Consider the following 24,562-nt stretch of genomic DNA (forward strand, 5'->3'; position numbering starts at 1 on the left):
GACCCTTACTCTAAAACTTCACCAGTCCTGATGACTAGGCAAGGAATACAATGGGGAATTTGGTAGGTTATAAGCATTGTGTATCAGACACCTCTTCCAACACCTCCTACAACCCTTCAGATCGTCTCAGGCCTCATCTGTCACCAATACCTTTGTCCTAGCAATTGGTGACCCCCTCTGCATGGACTCTGGCCAACTTCGTGGGTTTACAATCCATCAGGACTTCATCTCCATGTCTGTGTCTCCCATTCTTCCCTCCCCCAGGGCTTCATGGTTGACCCAGAGACATGAGGTATTGTGGGACCCACTGGCACCCACATAAATGTCACCCATAAGTACTTGGGGAATTGAAAAGCAAAACATTGATTCAGAAAAAATGGAAATGACTGACAAATTCTTTATCATCCTCCCCCAATGAGTGGACAAGCCCAAGAAGTAGTCAATTATATTACCTTCTAGAAGATGGTTCCATGGAGATCAAACAATTATCACACATGATACCTCAAACAGCTCTCTCTTGTTCCCGCCTTCTTCCCTGGTCCCTCACCTGTACTCTGTGGTATAAAATATACTCCTTGATAACATAAGAGCACATAATTGCTTTTGGATCCACTTTCTAGAGAACCTAGGCTAAGATATATTATAGAATTAAGCTATTTCATTGTAGTTCAGCAAAGAATTATGAATCTGTGAGCTCCTCTTGACTTGACACATCCATCCCTCACTGAAGATTGCTGAGGCCTCTGACCTTGGGTAGAACATGTCTATGAGGGACAAAGGAGGTCCTGAGAAGCCACACCCACTTATACCAGCACACATCCCTGGTCTTGTTGTGTATCCTTTGCATTACTTGCTAGCTAAAGAAGCTTAGACAAGCCTCATCTAAATAATCATTCTCACCAATTCCCAAATCTGGACTGACCAGTTTCTATAGTCTAGCATGAATCACCTGGGTCACACAAAATTCAATTAGATTAAAAGATTTACCTGTTCAGTGAGAATAAAATTTGGGTTAGAGATTCAGAACTTTATCCCAACAAAGCTGAGTTCCATTTTTCAGCTGTATCTTTTTTAATGACCTATCCTAGGCCATCACATCCACCACATTCTATTAATAAGAAATAAGTCACCAATTCAGCTCACATTCACATTCACAAGGGGGAGATTAGACTTCAGCTTTTGCATGGAATACTATCAAAGAATCTGCAGACATGAAGAAAACCACCACCAGGTTTTGTCCTGGAAAGGCTTACAGGCATATTCACATTTCAGAATCCCTAACTGCTCCTTTCTGAGGACACAATTGTGACCACCTCCTAGTGCAAAGCTCGAAGTAGAGTAGACCACGATTGCTGGCTAAGTAAATAAACTCCAAAGAAAAGGTTATTACTTTCATGGTTTCCTGAGCTTTAGTTACTTCAGTCATCATTAAAGACAGATATTTACTCACATGAAAGATCTCAACTGACATACCAGTGGAAAATTAAGGCATTTAGCTGAATAACTCAAGCAAAAAGGCTTTTCATTTCAATGACTTCAAAAGATGATGCAGGAATTTTTGCCTATGATGATATTTTTTTTTCTTTCCCCACTAGAGGCAGCCGACTTTCTCCTAAAGAGTTTTCCTCTCTGTCAATTTCAAATTTCTCCCAGATGGCTCTGAGCAACACACAGCTGCAATGTGTCACACATCCTTCTACTGAAGGTGTGAGGTGCTGCTCCAGCCTAAAGGAATCCCAGAGGAGCAGTAAGTAAACGAGCACTAAGGCCTTCATTAACTTCATACGACAGTTGTCCCTGTGACTTCCAAGGGGTGAGAACCACACGGTCTCAACAATAGAATCAGGAACCCATTTAGGATGTACAAAAAAACAAGTATCAAGGGACTTCCCTGGAAGTCCAGTGGTTAACATTTCGCGCTCCCAATGCAGGGTGAACAGGTTTAATCCCTGGTTTGGGAGCTAAGATCCTGCATGCTGCAAGGCACAGCTAGAAAATTAAAAAAAAAAAAAAGTAAGCATCAAGCCCAAGAAGCCAAAGTGTATATGCTTTAAACCTATAGTATCTGAGATCAAAAACAAAGTTGAAAAAGAATAGAGATTTTCCCCACCCTTCCATAGGAAGATATGTATATTCCTAACTACACTTTCTTTAAAAAAGAAACTTCTGCCACAATGCTTCCATTTACTCTGTTGGGAGCCGTTCTGGAACTACTGCCGGGTGACAAAGTCACGGCACCAATCAAGAAGAAACTGCAAAGCGTTTCTCTCCAGGATCGGAACCTTCGCTCCTTCCTGTTTCTGTGCTTCTGTTGTAGCTAGCTGTGTTTCTTTCTTTCTGTTGGGAGCCGTTCTGGATCTATTGCCGGATGACAAAGTCACGGCATCACTCAAGAAGAAACTGCAAAGCGGTTTCTCTCCAGGATCAGAACCTTCCCTCCTTCCTGTTTCTATGCTTTTGTTGTGGCTAACTCTGTTTCATTCTTTGATGGCTGGAGTTGTAGGGGCTTCCATGATGAAATCATGAGAGTTCAATAAAAAGAAAAATGATCCCTTGCCCCAGAGAAACATTCCAAAAATGATTAAACCTACTGAGGCCCCTGACTGGTGGGTCCCTAACATTCAGCCAGGGAATAAGGCCATGATCATTTGGAAAACAAGCCCTAAGCCTATTGTGACCTGGCCTCATGAGGAAATTGTTTGATGACTGGAAAACTTGGGTCATGTATCAGGGAAAGTTACAGAAACTAAGCCAATTGCCTTTTCCCCTCAAAATCTAAGCACAAATGGAAAAGATATATATAAATTGTATCGTAAATAGTTTCTAGGTAACTGCAAAAGATTTCCCCTTGTCAGAAAGTCTTGTGGTATGTGGGTAGATGGTAAACAAGCCACCACTGACAATGGCTGTACTATGAAAAACTTTGCCCTTAGCCATCACTATAGTTTTTAGTCATTGAAGCAAGACGCTGTACTCACCATAGTAGCAGGCTGTACAAAATAAGCAGATGGAATAATATGATTTATAGATTATGTTTTAGTAATATAAAAATAGGTTTCGGGGTAAACATGTAACCAAAATGTGACAATAGACTAGGAAAAAACTTTTAACACATCTTAGAATCAGGGGATGTTGATCTAAATGGAAAAATATTTGTAAGAATCATTACGTAGAAGATCATATGCTATATAAATAGAGACTAAAGCAATAAAGAGTGTGGTCTTTAGGCCATCAAAAAAACTCTGTCTTTTTTCCTTTCGCCGACGCCGTTCATCCCTTGGGGACGCCTGGACCAGCTGGAGCGGGACTCCGGCATTACTCCACTTCCCCAAGATCAACCAAAAGAAAAAGTCAATATGTTCTCCAAAACAAAAGAATGTAGAGCATAATTTATCCAATTTGCACTATCTAGTTATATCCAACATTCAAATTGACTTTCAAGGAATAGCAAACCTGTTAGTATTTATGGCAGTGGTCCAGGAATATAAATTCAGGCTTTTTGGAAATACTCTTATTCCCCTTACCATCAACTCATCCCTTACTAAGTTAAGAAATAAGCCATTTTAATTACAGAGGCAGTGGCTGTGAAAAGTCACTTTTTGTCTATTCTTGTAAACTGAACCCTCCCGGGACACAAATTGCCAGTGCAGCCCACATGTGCTGTGCTAACAATAGACCCAGCCTAGCAGCAAAAGAAAGCATCACCGAGATGCAAATATAGAGCGAAGATCTAAGTGGTTACTGAGAAACAAAGCCAAAGGCATCTGGGCTTTTTTTTTTTTTTTTTAATCTTACAACTCCCATTACTATGATAAGAGCTACACACTCGTTTCTTTTTATTAGCTTTTAAAATGGGTAGGTGACACATGACTGAATTTACTTGTCAGAATATAGGATGTATCATTATATAAGGTGCCAAGACTTTGCTCTAAAGGCAAATGGGTAACCCTGGCTCTTCTGAGCCTTACCTTACATGCTAGGTGTTGAGGCACTAGTATAGAGGTGCTCGTGCTGGAGGCTGAGGTTAGATACAGATAGAATTCCAAGGCCTAGGAGATAGAGCCGAAGTGGAGCAAGAGGCAGTACAGGATGAGAGCTGACTTATTAAGAGTAAAAGTTGCTGAGTACAAAAAGGGCCAATGGCCTGGATGAAGCCAGACCCATTGAATTGATGAGGTGGAAGGAACAGACAGTGGGACCAGGAAGCTTATCTGTGAGACCAGATAAATTTGCACTGTTATCATTCTGGGGTGGATAGACTTTTCAGACATGAGAAGCTGTGTTCTGTGTTGGGGCAGGTGAGAAAACCCATTTTTATAAACTCTAAACTGTCACACATGCTTTAGAGCTCTGCCACTGTGAAGTTTTATATCCAGGGCTATACACAATTGCTGTCCCTAGATGTCTTTGAAAATGATAAAAATACCCATCAGTCAAAAAGAAGAAGTGACAAGACAAATTCGCAGTCCCTTCCAGGTGTCTTCTTTCCAATAGTCTTCAAATGGAATTATCCCCCAAAACATCATATCTGCTCTGTAATCTGAAAGCCTTCTCAACTGCAATAAAGCTGCAGTATCCATTTCTACCCAAGTGAAAAGTAAAGTACAAAGGGTATCAGAGAGATAGATGGAAAGCACAGAGTATTAGACCTAGCAGCCTCCAAAATTAAGTGATGAGTATTCAAGGATTCTTAGAAGGTCAATGTGAGATCATGACAGAAGTTCATTCATGCCTCGGGCACCATCCATGTGCCAAAAATCATGTTGATTATGGAGGAGACGAAGATGAAATTCATCTTGAAGATGAATTCATTTCCAGAATTCATTATGATTCCCAAGAAGGGAAATAGGGTTTGTAAAACACAACATATTACTTGGTATGCTGGATGCTTAGTCGCTCAGTCGTGTCCGACTCTTTGTGACCCCTAGGACTGTAGCCTACCAGGCTCCTCTGTCTTCCCTGGGATTCTCCACTCAAGAACACTGGAGTGGATTGCCATTTCCTTCTCCAACACTGAGTAAATGCTGAGGTGCATGGAGGAAAGGACAAATAGCGACTGAAGGATCAGTGGACTTCATGGAGGAAGTGGACACTGAATTACGTCTTAACTGTGAAAGAGAAAAGGGGAAATGGATTACCCAGGAAGGACAGTTGGCATGTGAAAAATCCACCATGGTGAAAGATCTCTGACAAACAAGATCTCCATTCTCTTTGCAAAGGGTTGGGAGATGGGGGCCAAGCAAGATAAGTTCCTTTCTTGAACTGCTTTAAAATAAGAAAGAACCTCCAGCCAGGAAATGTTAAAAAAAAAAAAGTTTCAGGAGCACAACAAGGGATAAAAGAGGTGGTCTCTCTTCTCCCTCAGCATCTCCAGTCAGTAATGTTAGCATAATTTGCTTTTCAATTCACTAAGGGCTAAAATTAGTATTTACACATTTGTAAGTGAAAGGCTAATATTTTGTGTTGCTGTAATCATCAGATATGGATAATTGTGTTAATTTAGAATCTTAAAATAAATATGATTAATAATTAACACCAGTAATACTGCTTCACAAAACCACTTCTGAGTGAGTGCTCCCTGCTGAGTTGGGTCTCACAGGAGTGCACTTCCTTGCCAATCTCTAGGAAAGAAACACAGTTGCAAGCAGACAACCGTCACCTCATCCCCCAGAAAGCTTTTCTCATCACCAAGGTGAGGGTCAGGGAGAACCCTTAGGTCTCAATACTGGCAGGGCTTCTGATGGGGCCACAAATAAAAAGCAACAGGAAACCCAGAATCTCTGTATAAGGGTTAAGACTCTCTTTTTTGCTATCAGAATTTGCCAGTATGAGAAACAACAGGCATCTGGAATTTGAGAAGAAACTGAACCCCCACCCCATGCCATTTTTTTTCCCTTAAAATCTTACCTGCCGTGCAAACCAAATTTAACATATGATCCTAAGTTGGGTCCTAAACCAGAAAAAAGATTTTTTGATATAATAGATTTAGGGACAATTGAAGAAATTTAACCAGGGTATAGACTAATTCTGAATTGATGACAAATTTCTTAATTTTCATTATTGTACTGTGACTGGGTGAGAGAATATCCTCTTAGTTATTACCCACTGATATATTAAGGGGAAAGTGACAAGACTTTGGCAACTTATTCTTAAATTGTTCAAAAAAGTAACTATACATAGACAGGAAGAATGAGAAAAAAAGTGAATGTGGCAAAATATTAGCGATCAATAAATCGAGGTGAAAGGTGTGCAGGAGTTCTTTATACTATAGCTACATTTCTCTAAGTTTGAAAATTGAAGATAAAATTTAAAAAGAGTTTTATCTGTACTTCTGAGGAAGCAGAATGCAGAGCACAGAGGAATGTATCACCTGCTTCCTACCATCACACAGTATTGCTCCCATCTGCCCTCCTGTCACGTGCTTCTGGTTATCACTTGGGATGCATTTATGTCACAGAGACTGTGCTGAGTACTCTCGGGGAAATAAAGAGCAATGAGATGCAAGCCCAGTCCAGTGGGTGAGGTTCAAGAGTGGGCGAACATCACTATCCTGGAGACAGAAGCTACTATGTGCAAAGACAGACAGAAAAAGACATCAGAAATATTGGGGCCAGTTCAGACTATAGAAGCCTTCATGTCAAGGACATTTGAGGTCAGCATGAGGTAGGAGCCTAACAGCAGAAGGCAGGGGTGCAGGACGAGTGGGTGAAAGCAAAGGGGTAACTGGAACGTCTTTATAAGACCCCTGGCACAAGAAGGGAAATGTGGGTTCAATCTGGGTGGGTAAATTTGGGAATGTGATGGGCAGGGGTTTGAAATAAGGCTAGGAAGAAAAGACAGGGTGAGATGCTGAGTGGACTTAGATGACAAAAAAAAAAAGTATTTTGAATTTTATCTTAGACAATACGCAATTAAGATTTTTGAGAAAGTGGTTGTTTCCCTCTGAGACTGGGAACCATATCTTGAAGTATCTTTTGTAGAATTTTACTTCACACACTGTTGATGTTCAATAAACAGTGTGATGTTTGTAAAAAAAAAAAAAAAAACATTTACAACCTAATACGATTTTGTACAAACTCAAATCTCAGAGATATACATTGTTAAATATTAAATTTTGAAGGGGGGAAAATTGTTGGGTGCCTTACATATACCTTTTCATACTGTTCATACTGTTCATGGGGTTCTCAAGGCAAAAATACTGAAGTGGTTTGCCATCCCCTTCTCCAGTGGACCACATTCTGTCAGACCTCTCCACCATGACCCGTCAGTCTTGGGTGGCCCCACACGGCATGGCTTAGTTTCAGTGAGTTAGACAAGCTGTGGTCCGTGTGATCAGATTGGCTAGTTGTCTGTGATTGTGGTTTCAGTCTGTCTGCCCTCCGATGCCCTCTCTCAGCACCTACCGTCTTATTTGGGTTTCTCTTACCTTGGACGTGGGGTAGCTCCTCTTGGCCACCGCCCCTAACCTTGGACGTAGGGTAGCTCCTCTCTGCTGTTCCTGCGGCGCGCAGCCACCGCTCCCAACCAGTCCATCTTAAAGGAGATGAGTCCTGGGTATTCATTGGAAGGACTGATGTTGAAGCTGAAACTCCGATACTTTGGCCATCTGATATGAAGACCTGACTCATTGGAAAATACCCTGATGCTGGGAAAGATTGAGGGCAAGAGGAGAAGGGGACCACAGAGGATGAAATGGTTGGATGGCATCACTGACTCAATGGACATGAATTTGAGTAAACTCCAGGAGTTGGTGATGGACAGGGAGGCCTGGCCTGCTGCGGTTCATGGGGTCACAAAGAGTCGGACATGACTGAGTGACTGAACTGAACTGAACTGATGTACACCAAATGTTTCAAATATTCTTTTAACTTTTACAACACCCACATTTAATTAAATAGAGCAAAAAGATTAGAAAAACACCCAAAATCAATGTTCATGGACAAGTTCGTGCTTTGGTTTATAAAGCAATAAAAATAACATTTTCAACTCAAACAGAAAATGGGAAGTAAATTAAGATTTGAAAGGAAAATTTGGGAACCAGATTCAGAAATTTCAGTGAAGACAGAGGGAAAAAAAAAGGCAGTAGCTGCTGAGATGAATTCACCTCTGTGGTTTTTAATCTCTTGGTCATTTTATCCAAGATAAAAATTCTAGTCAGACCTCATTCACAGTCATTCCTAGGTATGGAAGGTAATAGGTTTTTCAATGTTTTTCCCACCATTCTGTACCCATAAGGCAGTAAAACGTAACTGCATGAGGCTGGTACCGAGCCCAAATTTGGCTGCTTGACACTCAAAAGGCCAATCCTGGAGAGACAAGGGTTGCTGGAAAAGGAAAAGTTGCTTTATTCAAGAAGATGGAAATCTGGGAAGATGGCAGACTAACTAACATCCTAGGACTATCTCCAGGTTGCCAGTTAGGAGACAAAGATTTTAAAGGCAGAGTGAGGCACAGGCTGCAGGGTGCATGAGCAGTTTGTGCACACCTCTTGGATTGGTTGGCAAGAAGGTGAAGCTTTGAGCATTACTAACCTTCTGGTTTCAACTAGCCTGGGGTCTACGTGCTTGCAGTCAGCAGTTTTCATCTAATGAGTGTCCATGTCCCATAAAAACAACTTAGGAATGTGTGTCGGACTTCCATCTGTATCTTTCAGTGAACTGAGAGTTTGGTGACTCTGCTGGGTGGCTGGTTTATAGTTTAAATTGTTACCAGTTTCCCAGCCCAACAAGTATTCTTTGTTTCCACATCTTTACATTTCCCAAGGCTTAACTCTTGAGCCAGAATTTTGAGACTCAGTGACAGCCTGGGAACTTCAAGCTCTGCTACAAGCAAGAGGCAGGCGTAGGACACAGGGGTCTCTCCCAGGAAGGTCCTCTAGGGTCCTACTTGCTTACAGCACTCCCTTTTCTTTGATACTCCTCAATCATTTTTTAAAGTTTGTTTTGATGTGGACCCTTTTTAAAATTATTTATGTGTTTATGGCTGCACTGGGTCTTCATTGCTATTCAGGTTTTCTCTAGTTGCAGTAAGCAAGGGTTACTTTTCATTGAAGTGTATGGGCTTCTCACAGCAGTGGCTTCTCTTGTTGTGGTGCACAGACTCTAGACTCGCAGGCTTCAGTAGTTTCTGCATGCAGGTTCAGTAGTTGCAGCTCACGGGCACTAGAGCTCAGGCTCAATAGTTGTGGCGCATGGGCTTATTTGCTCCTTGGCATAACGATGTGGACCATTTTTAAAGTCTTTACTGAATTCGTTACAATATTGTTTCTATTTTATGTTTTGGATTTTTGGCTCTGAGGCATGTAGGATTTTAGCTCCCCAACCAGGGTTCGAACCTGCACCCCCTGCATTGGAAAGTGAAGTCTTATCCACTGGACCACCAGGGAAGACCCAATACTCCTCAGTCTTGAGGGAAACAGGTGTTGGACGAGAAAGGGAAGAACATTTTGACAGAGAGAGTTACTCACAAACCCAGGAGAGGAACTCAGTTTCAGGGGGGACCTCAGTTTTAAAACAGAAAGTATTCTCAGAGTCTGTAGTTCCCATGGAAATAATGCTCTCAGATGCCCTGCTATAAGGACATCTAGCCACTCAGCTTTTGCACTCTGGACCTACCATTTTCCCCCAAAGCTGTAACCAAAATCCAAGTCCATGTGCCTGAAGAGCAGTAAGGCCAAATTATACCAAAACGTTGGAGTTTGGAGCAAAAAACGGTTTATTGAGTGCCCCACAAGGAGATGGCTGGCTCCTGCCTGAAAAACTCTGAACTCCTGGAGAGCTTTCAGCAAAGCCCTTTTCTAGGAAAGGTGAGAGAGGGGTGTGGGTAGTTGTTGCAAACTTCTTGGGGTCAGATCCTGTGTTCTTGGGATCAGCTCATGATCAGGTCACAACATTCCTATAAATCTTCACCAAACAAACGTTATTCTCTGTTCTGACAAGAGAGAGCAAGGTCCCAAGGCACAGCTGTCACCCTCCAAGGTCCAGGCCTGGTTGACAAGGGGGAGGGGAGGGTCCCTGCAGGGGTGGGTTATCTGACCCCAAAGCTTTCACCCAGCACCCAGTCTGGGTCCTCCCAGCAGTGCCCAGGCCTGGCTGAAGAGGCAGATCTCAGCTGGTGGCTCCCTCAGAGCCAAGGTCCCAGATCCCGTCCAGCTGTCATTGCTGAGGGAGGCGGGCGTCCAAGACCCAGATGGCCCTGAGGCTCCTCAGGCCACGCTACAGCAGGGGCCAGCGCAGACTGTGTCCCTGCAGAGGACCGCTATCATTAGGTCACAGAGGTGGGGATGGGGAGAGGGTCACAGCCGCCTCAAGGCCCAGGCTCGCACAGTGGAGGGTCTTGGCGAGGGCTGGAGCCCTGCAGGTCACAGCCTCCAGCCTGTTCCCAAGGCCCCCAGCTCACCTGACGGCCGGAGGCTGGCTTCAGGGAGAAGGCCAGGATCTGCCTCTTACCTCACTCTCCTCCTGACGACCACCACTCCGCCGACAGTTCACTGAAAAGTCCACTAACGGTCACTCGTTGACAGTTGGTGTCTTGAGGGAGGGGCCCACTGCAGCGCCGACCAATGGCTGAGCACAACTACTAGCCGCTGCTCTAAACATCGTGCGCTCCTAGTCTCGCGATAACCCTTGCCTGGTAACGGGCTGCGAGCCGTGGGGTGCAAGCTACCGTATCTATTACAAGGCCATAGGTTTCACCACTTCTCCCAGCCAACAACTGAGCACACGGGGGCTACTGGTTGAGGACTAACGTGGGCTCCTTCCTGCGAGACATGGCACTCCTCCGACAGACACCTGGGCTTGAGGTTCCCCATAAACCTGACCAAACCTTCGTATTGACACTGCAGACTTCCCACACCGCCCTCCTTCCTGTTCCCTGTCTCAGGTGTCCAGCTTGCATGCGATATGAAGTCTGCTCTACTCCATGGCCCCTGCTCCCTCCCCCGTTAAATCTCTGTACAGCTATCCAGTCCTGGCTTCAGCTTCTCAACAGAGCAGAACTATAGCAGGGGAAATGCCAAAAGCTGTACTGTAGTCTATGGCCTCAAATCTATGTTTTTTCCCACCGCTCTCACAGGAGCTGCTGTACATAGGCAGAAACAAGTGGTTACCCTAAAATACTTACAGATAATGAGACCCCAGTCTCTCTTAGGTGTCAAGATAGAGGACAAGCTTATCCATAGCAGGAAAAAAAAAAGCTAGATACGAAATTCATTTATTTTTTTTTAGCTACACCAGGTCTTCATTGCTGTGCACAGGCTTTTCTCTAGTTATGGTAAGGAGGGGCTACTCTCTAGTTTCGGTACATGGGCTTCTCATTGTGGTGGCATCTCTTGTTGCGTAGCACAGGTTCTAGGGCTTGAGGGCTCAGTAGTTGTGGGGCAGGGGCTTAGTTGCCCTGCAATAAGTGGAATCTTCCTGGACCAGGGATCAAACCAATGTCCCCTGCAATCTGCCCTGCAGGCAGATTCTTAACCACTGGACCACCAGGGAATTCCTGCAATTCATTTTTTAGAGGACCAATTAAGAGATAATTTTTCTATTTCTCAAATTCTTTGACTCTTGGTGATATTGTTTTAAAGGATTGCATTCTGCTGGTGTGTCTGAAATAAACAGTGACTTATTTCTACTCTTCTGGCTTCCTGGTCAATGGAAACTCTGCTTCTGCACTTGGTAATAGCAGGAGGGAAAGAAGCATCCTGTGATCTCCTTCCCAAGCTCTCCTCCCAAATTGGAAACTGTTGCAAGAATCAAGTCCCAATGTGGACAAAGAAAAAAAAAAGGCAGATGTTAGGCACCCTCAGCTCCACTGCCACTGCCAAAGTGAAAGTGAAAAAAGTATTAGTCACTGAGTTGTGTCTGACTCTTTGGGACCCCTTGAACTGTAGCCCGCAAGGCTCCTCCGTCCATGGAATTCTCCAGGCAAGAATACTGGAGTGGGTTGCCATGCCCTTCTCCAGGGAATCTTCCCGACCTAGAGATAGAACCTGGGTCTCCCGCACTGCAGGCAGATTCTTTATCGTCTGAGCCACCAGGGAAGAGGCTCCGCCACTGTCAAGGTGGAGGTTAAAAAGTGTCTTTTAACCATTGGATTGTATCTCCAACAGTTCAATGTAAGCCCAGTGAGAGCTCAACTCCAAGAGACTTCAGAGACATAAGCCAGAAAAACTCATGACCTTGTCACTTAACTCAGCAGTGTGAAAGACCTTAGGATGGGAAAAAAATCTTTTATTGGCCAACTGGCAACTACATTGACGTGAGACATTTTCATTTGCCAGTCCTTTCCATAACATTCAACCTATAAAAGATATTCCTATATTACTAGGACCATATTTGAGGAAAACTGAAGGTACTTATAACAAAACAAAGTAAGAATCTAGAAGTCTTAGAGGAAAATCTTGATGAAATCAAGAAACTTCTATCCATCCATTTTATGTAGCACATATTTATTGAGTACTTCCTAAGTACATAGTTGCATAGATCAAAAACTCTTTTCTTCAAAGAATTTATAACTCAAATAAGAATGTGGGAAATGGTGAACGGAACTAACACTTATTAAGTAAATAAGTACATGTGTCAGACAAGACATATACATATGAACATTTCAATAGCAGCACAGGAAGAGAAGTCTCCAATTTTGAGACATTTACAAACAGTGCAAAACATAAGGTATGGAGATTGAAGTTCCTCAAGTTGTGGTACTAGGCACAGTACCAGTAGCATAGCTTTTGGAATTTAGAATGCAAAAGCACCAGCAGCACCCCAGATCTCCTCAATACTCAGAGAGGCAGGGCTCAAAATTCTGTTTTTGCAAACTTCCTGGGTAATTCTGATTCCCAGTAAAGTTTGAAAAACACTGATATAAATAAAAAGGGCTCTGACCCTCCAAGAAGGTGAAGGCAGAAGTGGTCAGAGAATACAACTTAGGATCTAAGTTAGACTTGGGAAATGAATCAGAGAAAAGGCCCCAAAGCAAGGTAGAGTCAGAAAGTACACACGCTATTGAACCCCCTCCAGGGTTTTCTCCTGAATCTTGGAAAACTTGTTTTATTTTCATAACAAGGCAAATCGTTCATTTTTAGTTGTAAGGGTGGATATGAGACACTTGAAGTATGGTTTTGAACCTTTTTTTTTAACTGCGACAGATCCTAGTTGCTGCACACAGGATCTTCGCTGCCACGTGTAGGATCTTCAGTTGCAATACACGAGTATGGTGGGATCTTTCCTTAGCTGACGCACATGGGATCTAGTTCCCTGACCAGAGATCAAACAGAGGCCCCCTGCATTGGGAGGGCAGAGCATTAGCCACTGGACCACCAGGGCAGTCTCTGAACTGTGGTTTTATTCAGTGGATAACTCAGTCTAGTCCTGGTCCCTGATACCTGATCCAATATAATCTCTCAGTGAAAGTAGTTGGAGCAGTCCTTAGCATCTTAACAAAATGATATTAAATCCTAACGCTGCAGATGAAAGGCTCTCCCAGCCAGCCCCTTTCAGGCTGGGATTATCTTATCTTCCAAACTCTCTTCAGTCTCTTTTACTCTCCCCAATAGTGATTTTTTTAAAGGAAAATATCCTGAAGTATAGAAAACAGAGAGCATGAATTTCAATCTACCATCCTAGGGAGAATTACACATTTCGGAGGATTATTTAAAACTTGGGTAGCAACTTGTTCTACAGTTGCAGCTGCAACTTAATAACCAATTACAGCAAGGCACTGTGTGGGAATTTCCAGCACTTATGCAAATAGTTCTAAGGATCATCAACCTGCTTCCCCAAAATGCCTCTCTTTTCCCAGAAAAATTTGAATTTCATCTACCAATGTCCTACCCTCCTACACACCCATATTTCTTTCTAGCCCTTCTCAAGGCCCCAGGTAGAGTGAGAACAAGTTACAGTTAAAACTATAGTTAAACTCACACAGTATGACAGGCACATGTTTTCCATTCCAAGTTACCCAGTGAAATGGGACAGAGGCCTCCTACTTTAAGCAGAGCACATTATAATTCTGCTTGTTTATTTATTCTATGAACACTTATGAATACCTCCTGTTGGGAGAGGCTATCCACCCGTAGTCCCAAGCATCCTGTGTGTTCTTGCTGAGTGTGCCAGACCACAAGTCTCTTCTGTCTCCTGACACTGAAGATGATGAAGGGGTAGCCAAGTGTAACTACCGTGTAACTACCTGTTCCCCCAGGGAGGGGAAGTAGCTTGTTTCTTGCTGCAATGTTTACTGCTTGCTCAAGAAGATGATGGGTCTTTGGCCCTGGGTGCCTCAGTTGCAGTGTGTAGCACCCTTCCTCCTCATCATGAGGCACAAGGAGCCCTGGAGAACTGGTCCCATCTAGGTAATGCCCCTGCTGTTTCCCCACTATAAGTAATAAACCATATCGCACTGATCCCTGAAGTCTTGTCTACTTTTAGCACCCAGAGAGTGGCAGGAGGTTTGCTCCTTGCCATTTGCTATGAGACTGGGGTTCCTCTGTGACATCTGCTCTGTGCCAGGACTTGTGATAGTCACTGTTTCTCCACATCCTGGCACAGAAGAATCATGGACCCTGTACTCTCGGCTGCACAAGGCACCGTAAGGGATGTTGGATGGGACTCAGACTGATGGGCAACGTTTTCCAGATCTTCTGGCAAGGTCTTATGACAACATTAGTCCAAAGGAAAGAGAATGAGTAGATGCAGTGGGGTGCATCCTTGCAGGAGACATGGAGATGGGTCACCCAGACTCTCCTTCGAGGAAAGGAGGGAAGTGCTTGCTGTCAGCACAGAGACTCCAGCTGTTTGTTCCTCCAGACCTGCTTTAGCTGCAGAGTCACCACCCACAACCCCACCCCCACCCCCAAGACCATGTCCTCCCCCAAGCAGACCATATCCAGTGACTGAGCAGAACAGGGGTGTAACCCAGTGTGGGACAATGGTGATGGAGAATTTTTAACATTAGGTTCCTAAAACCTGATGTTATCCACTTGCCACTTAAACCCTTACTTCTTCCTTTTGACATATTCAATTACCCAAATGATGCTCATCCTTCATCCATGCCCTTAATTTCTCTTCACCTTTCACCTCAGTTGACCTTAACAGTTCAGTATCCCCGTCAAGAATCTACCAGAAAAGAGCCCTTCCAGCTTGACCCAGCTCCCACAAGTCTCTTCAACATATTCACTCATTCATATATTCATTCAATAGTTAAGTAGTACTGATTAAATGCCAGGCAGTGCAATAGGCATACAGTAGATACAAGAGAAACAGGATTGCTTTCATGCGGTGGGAGGATAGATAATGAATAAATAAAGAAGCAAAATAATTCTGAAGAATAATATGAAGAAACTAAGTAAGACACTATGAGAGATTATGATAGAAAATAAAAATAACTGGGACAAGTGACATTCGATCCTTTCTAATCAAGTGCGGTTCCTGGAAGGTGGAAGCATCCCAGACCTGTTGGGTCAGAATCTACATTTCAACAAAAAGCTATCAGAGGCCTCCCTTGACCAGCACTCGGACTTACTTACACACAGTTAACTAACATAGAAACAAAGGAGGGCAAGAGGATTTACAGGTGAAAGCTTGATCATGATCTTTGTTGTTAACAAATATGGAACCCTGCCTCAGGAGGAGGGAGCCCAGAGTTGAAGCTGTAGATTTGGGAAGCTAAAGTTTCTAGAAGGAATCAGGGTATGAGTTTCTGATCTGCTCCTCAGTCATCTGCCAGTCAATCTGATTAACCGGTGGTTCTCAACTTTACCTGTACATTAGAACCATTTGAGAAGCTTTGAAAGATACTGACTCTTGGGTCTTGCCCCCAAAGATTCTGATTTAAGCAGTCTGAGGTGGAGCCTAGGGATTTTTTAAAAAAATATATAATTTATCTGTTTTATTTTTGGCTGCGCTGGGTCTTCGTGGCTTTGCACAGGCTTTCTAGTTGCGGCAAGCAGAGGCCACTCTTCTCTCCGGTGCATGGGCTGCTCACTGCGGTGGCTTCTCTTGTTGTGGAGCACAACTTCTAGAGCAAAGGCTCAGTAGTTGTGGCTCACAGGCTTATTTGCTTCGTGGCATGTGGGCTTTTCCTGCACCAGGGATGGAACCCATGCCGCCTGCTTTGGCAGGTGGATTCTTTTCCACTGTACCACCAAGTTAAGTCCTGAGCCTGGGGATTTTTAAAGGTCCCCAAGTGACTTTGATTTGAAGAGAAGATTGACAGACACTGTAAATCAACAACAACAACAACAAAAATGGGCCCTTGCTCAGCATTTGAGACCTGAGGTAAGCCTCTCCTGGTAGGAAATTGCTCTACACAATTTTTACTGTCATTTATGAAGCACACTAATCCAACTAATGTTAATTTCAGGTGCTGAGTCCACAAATATCTCTTCCTTGAAGTCACATGAAGGAAGAATTATTCAAAAGTTTATTGAAAAACCACTTTCCAGCAAAGTGGCCACAGGTAATCATATTTTAACTAATGTTCTCCACAAACATGGTCATCAAATAAGCAAGGAAGTAAATTAATAAGTCCTTGTCATTTGGTGCAAAGTGATGAACCGTGAAGAGATCAAGTGATTTTTACAACTTGAAATTATGTTGCTTTTGGTCAAGAATTCTTGTAATTGGTTCTTTTCACTTCAAAGCAGCATGTCAAATTTCAGCCTGGCATGAAGAAATAACATCACCCAAAAGGCCTAAGGCAGTGTGGTTCCCCATAGCACTACTTAAGTAACCAAGCAGTCTGAAGCTAGAATTCTAAATTAACCTTCAATATTGAAAGTGAAAGTGAAGGTCACTCAGTCGTGTCTGACTCTTTGCAACCCCATGGACTATACAGTCCATGGAATTCTCCAGGCCAGAATACTGGAGTGGGTAGCCTTTCCCTTCTCCAGGGGATCTTCCCAACCCAGGGATCGAACCAAGGTCTCCCACATTGCAGGCAGATTATTTACCAGCTGAGCCACAAGGGAAGCCCAAGAATACTGGAGTGGGTAGCCTATTCCTTTTCCAGCAGATCTTCCTGACCCAGAAGCTTCTAAATCTTGGTTGAGAATAGCCCTCAAAAATTGAGATTTTAAGTTATCCATGAGTAACTTTTAGTGACTTAAGTCCTTCAGTCATTCAAAACTCTTCATTACAGTTTTGTTTTGTTTTTTTAAACTCACCAACATAGTATACAAGGGATGATATTTGAAGGAGAAAATCTGATTTATATGGACGCTTGTACTTCTGGGCTTCTCAAGACCATTTCTAATGTGGGGATGGGGGACAACACACAAATGGATGACAGATCTGCATCCTCCTCAAAGATAGAGGGATGTTCACTCTTTCAGAAGCCTGGGCCCCACGGCTCAGCCAATCAGATGCTCCCACCTGCGACCTCCAATCTTAAGGCAATGACTCAAAGACTCAGGGTTGATCAAATGTGATGAAACCAAGGGAACCCTGAGATGGTTTTGGCTGGTTGAAGCCTGAGAATTGGAGAATTATACTTATCCAATTCTTCATTTTTTTCTTCCCATACATCCCTTAGGCTACTGGTGTCCCAAGTGTGATGGGGCTACATTTGGTTTTCTGGCTATGATAAAGCTCCAGAACCAATGGATATATATAATGTTGAAAGTCTTCAGTATTTGAACTTCATAAGTCTAGGTTTTATTGACATCCAGTTACTCTCTCAGTTGATGTGATGTTTTTCCTGTGATTATTAACAGAGCTCTATTGTTTAAAAAAGGAATAAGCAAACAAAAGTACTGACACAGTTTAAGTTTGAACCTGTAAAGTCTTTTTTTAGGGAATCCCTGTGTTACCAAATGCTGCTGCTGCTGCAGCTAAGTCGCTTCAGTCGTGTCCGACTCTGTGCGACCCCATAGACGGCAGCCCACCAGGCTCCGCCACCCCTGGGATTCTCCAAGCAAGAATACTAGAGTGGGTTGCCATTTCCTTCTCCAGTGCATGAAAGGGAAAAGTGAAAGTGAAGTCGCTCAGTCGTCCAACTCTTAGCGACCCCATGGACTGTAGCCTACCAGGCTCCTCCATCCATGGGATTTTCCAGGCAAGAGTACCGGAGTGGGGTGCCATTGCCTTCTCCGGTTACCAAATGAGGCCTGTGATTTTGCAATCACAGGCAAACAGAACTTCCAACACTACCTATGTCTAAAATGGATTCACACAGGAAGGAACAAAGAGAGAAGGAATAATGGAAGGAAGGAAAGGAGAAAAGGGAGGCAGAGAAAGAGGGAGGGAGGAAGAGAGGGACAAAGTCAAAATAGTCATTATAATGCATGAATAACAGCAGCCTTTTTTCAAATATATATATATACATACATATACACATACATACATCAGAGTCATAAGGTTCAGCTCCTTTTATTCCTGCCACCACTAAAGCAATCTCATCTAGTGCACAAAGAGGTTCTTAAGAGAAAGAAAATCTTCCCTTTAAGCCAGAAAAGCTCTCTCTGGGTCCTGGTACCTCTCTGTCAAAAAGGCAGCATCTTCTGAATCTGGAAGCTATTCAATTTAAAGGTACCATGTGTTATAATCACAGAGTGACCCGCGGGTATCACCCAGGAGTGAGCAGTGGAATAAAGAGAAAGGGCAATGGTGACTTCCAGAACCCGAACAGGGTTTAGCCAGGGGGGTGTGTGTGTGCGCGCGCATGTGTGTGTGTGTGGTGGGGAAGGCGGAGGTGTCAATTTAAAAGTCTAGGCTTGTGTCCCATTATAGAACCATACTTCTGGGAATGAGCTATTTTAAAATTTAACTTATTTATTAAATTTGTAATCCAAGCTCATAATATCAAAATTTAGAAAGCTCTAGTGAAGCTTACTTGGAGAAGGAAATGGCAACCCAATCCAGTATTCTTGCCTGGAGAATCCCATGGATAGAGGAGCCTGGTGGGCTACAGTCCATGGGGTCACAAAGAGTCGGACACGACTGAGTGACTAACACACAACACACAGTGAAGCTTACTAGAAAGCTCTAGTAAAGGCTTCCCCAGTGGCTAAGCAGTAAAGAATCCACCTACTGTGCAGGAGATTCGCAGGTTATGTGGGTTCAATCCCTGGGTTGGGAAGATCCCCTGGGAAAGGAAATGGCAACGTACTCCAGTATTCTTGCCTGGAGAATCCCATGGACAGAGGAGCCTGGTGGACTACAGTCCATGGGGTCACAAACAGTTGGACACAACGGAGCAATTAAAAAACAACAGAGTGCAGCCGTAAACAACAGGTCTCCTTCTCATTTCTGTCTCCTAGTAATCCCACTGCTTTCCCAAGAGAGTTTATAAACTTTGGGGATATTTTATACATCCGCAGGCAAACATGTGTGTGTGTTGGAGGTATTATACATGTAGAATATACTCTTAAAGTGGAAACGTACTATATAGATTGTTCTGCACATTGGTATTTTTCTTCCTGTTTTATTGAGATATAACTGACATACAGCACTGTATAAGTTTGAGGTGTGCAGCATAATGACTTGACTTACATACATTGTGGAATGATTTTTATTTTTCCTTAACAAAATATTTTGGAGTTAATTCCATACCAATATATAAAGATATACTTCATTTTTTCTTCTTTTTTAAAACTCTTTATTTGTATTGATGCTGCTGCTAAGTCACTTCAGTCGTGTCTGACTCTGTGCGACCCCAGAGATGGCAGCCCACCAGGTTCCCCTGTCCCTGGGATTATCCAGGCAAGAATACTGGAGTGGGTTGCCACTTCCTTCTCCAATTTATTTGTATTGGAGTATAGCCAATTAACAATGCTAAGATAGTTTCAGGTGGACAGCAAAGGGACTCAGCCATACATATACATGTGTCTATTCTCCCCCAAATTTCTCTCCCATCCAGGCTGCCACATAACATTGCACAGAGTTCCCTGTGCTATACAGTAGGAACTTGTTGGTTACCCATTTTAAATACTGCAGAGTGTACCTGTCCATCCCAAACTCCTTGATTATCACTCCCCCACACCCTTCCCCCCTGGCAACCATAAGTTCATTCTCTGTGAGTCTGTTTCTGTTTTGTAGACAAGTTCATTTGCATAATTTCTTTTTAGATTCTGCATATAAGAATATGCTTCATTTTTAATGGCTGCATAATATACCATTGTGGACATTTGTAATATTTTTTTTAATCCATCCCCTCTTGATAGACATGTAAATGGTTTAAGTATTCTCGAAGCTTCCCTGGTGGCTCAGAAGGTAAAGAATCTGCCTGCAATGTGGGACACCTGGGTTCAGTCCCTGGGTTGGGAAGATCTCCTGGAGAAAGGAATGGCTACCCACTCCAGTATTCTTTCCTGGAGATTACACATTGGTAATATTTGCTTTAATCCATCCCCTCTTGAAAGATATTTAAATGTTTTAGGTATTCTCTACCATGCTGCAGTGAAGGATTGCCTACATCTGTCACTTTACACTTGTATGAGTGTAACTGTAGGATGAAGTTCTAGAAGTGGCATAAGCAGGCTGGAAGGCACACGCATTTGTAATGTATATCCATGTTAGCAAATTGTATCCAAGTAGTTTGTACTCCCACTATCAATCTGTAAGAATGTTTATTTTCCACACCCTCTTTAACAGACACTATCAAAACAGTGTTATATTTTCTGATTCAACAGGGGAAAAATGATGTCCTAGAATTCACGTTGCATTTTGTTATTAGGAGTAAAAAGTCACTGGGCATTTGTGTATATGTTTGAACCACTTCCATTGTCTTAAACTGTCAACTTATATCCTTTGACCATTTTACTATGGGCTTGTTGCTCTTTTATTAAATTATAGGGGCTTTTAAATTATAGGGGCTTTAAATATGGAGAAGGCAATGGCACCCCACTCCAGTACTCTTGCTTGGAAAATCCCATGGAACGGAGGAGCCTGGTAGGCTGCAGTCCATGGGGTCACGAAGAGTCGGACACTACTGAGCGATTTCACTTTCACTTTTCATTTTCATGCATTGGAGAAGGAAATGGCAACCCACTCCAGTATTTTTGCCTGGGAAATCCCACAGACAGAGGAGCCTGACAGGCTATTGTTCATGGGGTTGTAAAGAGTCAGATATGACTGCATGACTAACACTTTCTTTCTCTGCCATACATGTTAATTCATCAGAAGGCTGTCAAAGCTTATAGTAGTATCAACACCAGACTGCCCCCAAGCACAGATATTAGAAGATTGCTGAGTTAACACTTAATATGGTCTTCCCTGGTGTTCCAGTGGTTAAGAATCTGCCTTCTGATGCAGGGGACACAGGTCCAATCTCTGATCAGGGAACTAAGATCCCACGTGACGCAGGGCAACAGCCTGTGTGCCTCAAGTATGAGCTGGCATGACACAGCCAAATAAATACTTAAAAAACAAACAAAAAACTATGTACTTAGTGGTACATAGTTTACATTCTCAAGGCCTTTGTGTTAGGTCTGGGCTAGTGAAAAAGGCAATAATATACTCTCTTTTACATTTAAAAATACTAAAGTATTATCTGGAGGGAGGCACGGGAAACTGGTGACAATGGGTGCCTAAAGGAATAGAACTGCTGTGCTGGAAACAGCAACTTGGAAACTGTGTCTGTCAGTGTTTGCACTTCAAGCAACAAAAACAACTCTGGCCGATTTAAGTCGGAAGGAAGTCTTTCAGAAGGATATCGGAAGGCTTAGATACTTCCCGGATCAGGCCTAGAGGACTAAAAAGTCAGAAACAGGTCCCTAAATCAATTCTACCTTTTGTGTGAGAAGCAGGCTTTGCCTCAAAAAGAAGAATCCTCCAACAGAGCTGAGTGACTAAGAATCTAAGCAAACAAAACAAATCACAACCCAGCAGTTACACTTACAGGTATATAGCCAAAAGAATCGAAAGCAGGAGCTCAAACAGATATTTATACCAATGTTCACAGCAGCATTATTCACACTAGCCAAAAGGTGGAGACTACTCAAATGTCCATCAACAGAATGGGTAAACAAAATGTGGTATATACATACCACGGAATGTTATTTAGCCTTAAAAAGCAATGAAATTCTGACACATGTTAGAACATGGATGAACCTTTAAGGCATGCACAGTGAAACAAGTCAGTCACAGAAAGACAAACAGTGTATGGCTCCATTTCTAGGAGGAGTCAAATTCTTGAGCACAGAAAGTAGAAGAGTGGTTACCAAGGACTGCAGGGAGGAAGGGGAAATTATTGTTTAATGGGTACAGAGATTTTGTTGGGGATATAATGGAAAAGTTGTGGGTATTGATAGTGGTGGGGCTTCCCAGGGGGCGCTAGTGGTAAAGAACCTGCCTGCCAGTGCAGGAGACATAAGAGACGTGAGTTTGATCCCTGGGTTGGGAAGATCCTCTGGAGGAGGGCATGGCAACCCACTCCAATAATCATGCCTGGAGAATCCCCATGGACAGGCTTACAGTCCATGGAGTCGCAAAGAGTTAGACACAACTGAAGCAACTTAGCAAGCATCCATGCATGCATTGACAGTGGTGATGATTATACAAACTTATGAATGTACTTAATGCCACTGAACTGTATACTTACAAATGGCTAAAATGATAAATATGTATTTTTACAAGAATAATAAAAAAGAATTGCAAGTACCCATGACACAGTTTTTATTGCATATTCTTCCATACCTTCATATCATAGGCATGCATTACCTATTTAAAGCACATTTTTTAAATCAAGGAATTAACTTTTATACATTTACAGGAGATGCTTTCAACGATGAAAAAGTATAGTTCCACTGTATCTTAGAAATGGCAAATTATTGAGAAAAAAATCCTAAGAACCCAAAACTACATCTGTGTGTAAATATATTCATCAATGTAAATAAATTCATCCATCGCTACTGTTCTCCACAGGAACACAGTACAAACTCTCCCCTCTTTCCTCTCCTCACGGCCCAACCCCAGCTTCCTGTCACACACCTTGATAATTTCACAACTCTAGCAACCTCTCATCCAAAAAAAGGTCCTTGGCACAAGATTCAACACTCCCCCAAATCACAATGCAAATTACATTTTGGGTGCTTAGCATGTTAATTTGAGAAGGTGAGCAATAATTGCAGGAGTGTCACAAAAAAAGATTTTCAGTCTTTTTTTTTTTTTCTAAAATAGAGAACAATGGAGGATGTTGAAGCTGTGACTAGCCAAGAGAGTGCAGACAACCAAAATGGGTTTCCAGCAGCATTAAATGAACCATGAAGGAATGGGCTAATCAGCCTCTGTTTCTTTCCTGACACTTTGCACCATGATACTACAGCTTTCATCCAAAATACTGGAAATACGCATGATGAAATAACTTATCAACACACCTTTAAGAACCTGGTAGATACCCAGCAAAGTAACTTCAAGTCCTTATTCTACCACATCTATGGTGTCAAATGGAAAAGGGAAATTTTCCAGCTCTGCCATGTTCTGTGTTGAACTTGAGAGCATAACCTGTTTTGTTCACTGTCCAATCCCCGATAACAGTAGGTGCTTAAAATATGTCTGAAGTGTTGAATGACTGAAGAAAGGAAGGTCTGGAGCCCTTGTCTCATAGGTCTGCGTGCCAACCATCGGTGGCCTCGCCTTCAACACTCAGACCACGACAAGAGGATCATTAGGTCAAGTCGAGCTGTGACCTTGCTGAGTGGTGGGTAATTAGGGATTTCACTCATCCCAGAAGCACCTACTGGAAGCCTCGTCTGTTCCAGATACTGTACTCAATCCTAAGGGCACAAAGGAAATGGAATGCCCCTGAGCTCTGGATGCTGACAATCGAGGAGCAGAGATCTGAATGGGAGCCTACAATTACAGTAAGTCCCTTACATAAGAATGAGTTCTGAATTAAGAATTAATCTCAAAAATATACAAGCAACTCCTGCAGCTCAATTCCAGAAAAATAAACGACCCAATCAAAAAATGGGCCAAAGAACTAAACAGACACTTTTCCAAAGAAGACATACAGATGGCTAACAAACACATGAAAAGATGCTCCACATCACTCATTATCAGAGAAACGCAAATCAAAACCACAATGAGGTACCATTTCACGCCACTCAGAATGGCTGCTATCCAAAAGTCTACAAGCAACAAATGCTGGAGAGGGTGTGGAGAAAAGGGAACCCTCTTACACTGTTGGTGGGAATGCAAACTAGTACAGCCACTATGGAGAACAGCGTGGAGATTCCTTAAAAAACTGGGAATAGAACTGCCATATGACCCAGCAATTCCACTGCTGGGCATACACACTGAGGAAACCAGAATTGAAAGAGACACGTGTACCCCAGTGTTCATCGCAGCACTGTTTATAACAGCCAGAACATGGAAGCAACCTAGATGTCCATCAGCAGATGAATGGGTAAGGAGGCTGTGGTACATATACACAATGGAATATTACTCAGCCATTAAAAAAATACATTTGAATCAGTTCTATTGAGATGGATGAAACTGGAGCCCATTATACAGAGTGAAGTATGCCAGAAAGAAAAACACCAATATAGTATACTAATGCATATATATGGAATTTGAAAGATGGTAACGATAACCCTATATGCGAGACAGAATAAGAGACACAGATGCGTAGA

The 24,562-nt window shown here is 42.8% G+C and overlaps 2 long non-coding RNA genes across 9 annotated transcripts in view; one reads left to right on the forward strand and one right to left on the reverse strand.

The window, feature by feature from the left end:
• Positions 1-24,562, reverse strand: part of LOC145528697 (uncharacterized) — a 436,715-nt gene that overhangs the window by 398,193 nt on the left and 13,960 nt on the right. For 2 of the 8 annotated variants that reach the window (XR_014070559.1, XR_014070560.1), the window contains exon 1: positions 10,399-10,503. The exons of 3 other annotated variants lie outside the window; for them this stretch is intronic. This is a non-coding gene — a long non-coding RNA (uncharacterized LOC145528697). Of the gene's footprint in view, positions 1-7,426; positions 7,551-9,696; positions 10,245-10,398; positions 10,504-24,562 lie in introns of those variants that run through there. 3 more of the 8 variants (XR_014070563.1, XR_014070561.1, XR_014070562.1) reach the window with 3 other exon arrangements.
• Positions 6,509-23,208, forward strand: LOC145528700 (uncharacterized). The gene is made up of 3 exons (XR_014070569.1): positions 6,509-6,663; positions 16,354-16,449; positions 23,109-23,208. It is a non-coding gene; the product is annotated as an uncharacterized LOC145528700 (long non-coding RNA).

This window comes from Giraffa tippelskirchi, chromosome 12 (assembly GCF_054371585.1).
Source record: "Giraffa tippelskirchi isolate mGirTip1 chromosome 12, T2T-mGirTip1v1.2.pri, whole genome shotgun sequence".
Lineage (NCBI taxonomy): Eukaryota > Metazoa > Chordata > Mammalia > Artiodactyla > Giraffidae > Giraffa > Giraffa tippelskirchi.